General features: G+C 45.8%; 1 long non-coding RNA gene across 1 annotated transcript; it reads left to right on the top strand.

Annotated features, from left to right (window-relative positions):
- Positions 1 to 438: 438 nt before the first annotated feature.
- Positions 439 to 1,044, top strand: LOC107698121 (uncharacterized). The gene is made up of 3 exons (XR_001635315.1): positions 439 to 519; positions 861 to 952; positions 1,033 to 1,044. It is a non-coding gene; the product is annotated as an uncharacterized LOC107698121 (long non-coding RNA).
- Positions 1,045 to 3,086: the final 2,042 nt, after the last annotated feature.

A 3,086-nucleotide genomic window follows, 5' to 3' on the forward strand; every position in this document is an offset into this window, starting at 1 on the left:
TGTAAGAGCTGTATTACAGGCTGCTGGGATCAGGAGGATCAGATGGGAGTCTGCAGATGCCCTCAGTGCAGACAGGCCTTCAGTCCAAGACCTGCTTTAGCTAGAAACACCATGCTGGCTGAAGTGGTGGAGAAACTGAAGACCAAACTCTGCTGACTGTGACGCTGGAGCTGGAGATGTGCAGTGTGACGTCTGTACTGGAAGAAAATACAAAGCCGTCAAGTCCTGTCTGTTGTGTCTGAACTCTTACTGTCAGACTCATTTCGATCATCATGAGGAGTTTCATTCACGTAAGCCACACAAAGTGACCGAAGCCACTGGACGACTGCAGGAGATGATCTGCCAGAAACATGAGAAGCTCCTTGAGGTTTTCTGTCGCACTGATCAGAAATGTATATGTGTGCTGTGTATGGATCAACATAAAAATCATGAGACTGTAGTATATGCATGCTGTGTACGATTATTGAACATAAAAACCATGACATTGTACCAGCTGCAGACCAGAGGACAGAGAAACAGGTATTTAAAATTAATCATCAAGTTAATACTCAGTGTAGTGATCCAGTAGTCTGTTTATTTTCTGTGTAGTCACATCTTAATTACACAGAAACACTGTCAGTGTGAAGCTCTATGTCTGTGTCAGTTTCACTTTTATAATACTTACGCATGCAGTGTGAAACAAGCCTTAATCTTCATGTTAATTCATGTGTGATTCGTGTATTGTAACTGATCATCACTTCTGGAGTTTGAACCTACACCCATTGTTTATCAGCTGCACTTTTACTGGATTCATCTGTTCACTTGATGATTTAGTGCCAGTAGTTTTCTGTGAGGTTCACTATCATCTGTTTGTCCTGCAGAAGCAGCTGAAGCAGACTCAAAACTCCAGCAGAGAATCCAGCAGAGAGAGAAAGATCTTCAGCAGCTGAGAGAGGCTGTGGAGTCTCATAAGGTGAGTCTGGAGAAGAAGAGAAGTTTGTCTCCGTCTCAGTTCAGACTCACTGAAGCCTGAATCACTGTGTGTCCTAACAGCGCTCTGCACAGACAGCAGTGGAGGACAGTGAGAGGATCTTTACTGAGCTCATCCGCTCCATTGAGAGAAGCCGCTCTGAGCTGATACGGCTGATCAGAGATCAGGAAAAGACTGCAGTGAGTCGAGCTGAAGGACGACTGGAGCGACTGGAGCAGGAGATCAATGATCTGAGGAGGAGAGACGCTGAGCTGGAGCAGCTTTCACACACACAGGATCACATCCAGTTCCTGCAGGTAACAGAGATCTAGAAGAACAGGATCATAGTGGACTTGAGCAGATCCTGCTGTGACAGAGACTCACAGAGAAACAGTTCATGAGTGTCTTATTATATAATCATCAGTCAGACTCTCATCTGACTGATGATCTGACTCAAAAAAAAAATTTAAAATAAATTTAAAAAATGGCGCCGCAGATGGCAGCCATGGTTTGTCGCTACTTGGTACTTGTACTTTTTTTGTTTGTTTGTCCTGTCTTAAGCAATTTTTTCCCGATCAGCTTTACTAGGAACGAACTCCTGGACATCAGAAATAGCACACCAAATAACTTTCTGCCGACATTTGAGCATTCAGATGTTTTACTGGACATTTTAGTCGGAGGAGCTGCATTCCTATACAAGCGCTCCAGGCGACGCAAGCGAGGGAAACGCGCCGGCGCGCTCGTGAAATTCCGATAGCGCGGTTTTAGGACTCATTCATCTGGTGAATCTCCGCTCCCTAACAAATAAATCAGACGAACTACGACTCCTCACCCGCACAAACAAGGACTTTTTAAACTCCGCTGCGCTCTGCTTCACGGAAACCTGGCTGAACGGAGCCATCCCGGACAACGCGTTACATCTAACGGGCTTCCAGCTGTTCAGAGCGGACCGCGTCACGGAGTCATCGGGGAAAACGAGAGGCGGTGGATTATGTTTTTATATCAATGAAGGCTGGTGTACAGACGTGACAGTTTTAAAGAAGATGTGCTGCCCAAACTTGGAAGCTCTCTTTATTAACTGTAAGCCTTTTTATTCGCTGCGAGAGTGGAAGCTCTCTTCATTAACTGTAAGCCTTTTTATTCACCGAGGGAGTTTTCCTCCTTTATTCTGATGAGTGTGTACATTCCTCCTGACGCGCGTGTGAGTGCCGCACTAGAACTGTTGGCCGATCAGATTACACACACAGAACAACGTTACCCGGACTCTTTCATTATCGTTCTCGGTGATTTTAATAAAGCTAATCTCACCCGTGAACTGCCTAAATATAGACAGCACATCACATGCCCCACCAGAGACAGCAATATACTGGACCACTGCTACACTGTTTTAAAGGATGCATACCACTCTGTCCCCCGAGCTGCTCTGGGACTCTCTGATCACTTTTTGGTTCATCTTCTACCAGCCTACAGGCAGAAACTCAAATCTGCTAAGCCTGTAGTGAAAACTGTAAAAAGATGGACTGCTGAAGCAGAGCAGGATTTACAGGCCTGCTTCGAACTTACTGATTGGAGTGTTTTTGAGGCTGCAGCTACTGATCTGGATGAGCTTACTGACACCGTGACATCCTACATCAGTTTCTGTGAGGACATGTGTGTTCCCACCAGGACTTATTTAACATTTAACAACGACAAACCTTGGTTCAGTGCAAAACTCAAACAGCTTCGCCAGGCCAAAGAGGACGCCTACAGGAGTGGGGACAAAGACTTGTACAAACAGGCCAAATACACACTGAATAGGGAGATAAGAGTGGCAAAGTTAAACTACTCTGAAAAGCTAAAAAAACAGCTTTCAAGTAATGACTCTACATCAGTGTGGAAAGGCCTGAAAGCCATCACCCGCTACAAGACCCCATCCCCCAGCACTGAGGCCAATCAACAACTGGCTGAAGACCTGAACGAGTTCTACTGCAGGTTTGAAAAGCAAAAGCCATCAACACCCTCCCCCTCCCCTCCCTCCCCCCTACTGTTTCTCATCCTGCACTCAAGATTTGTGAAGAGGATGTATGCAAAGTCTTCAGAAAGCAGAAGATACGGAAAGCCAAAGGCCCAGATGGTGTCTCTCCAGCCTGCCTCAAAG

Source organism: Sinocyclocheilus anshuiensis, unplaced genomic scaffold (genome assembly GCF_001515605.1).
Source record: "Sinocyclocheilus anshuiensis isolate Anshui unplaced genomic scaffold, SAMN03320099.WGS_v1.1 scaffold4021, whole genome shotgun sequence".
NCBI lineage: Eukaryota > Metazoa > Chordata > Actinopteri > Cypriniformes > Cyprinidae > Sinocyclocheilus > Sinocyclocheilus anshuiensis.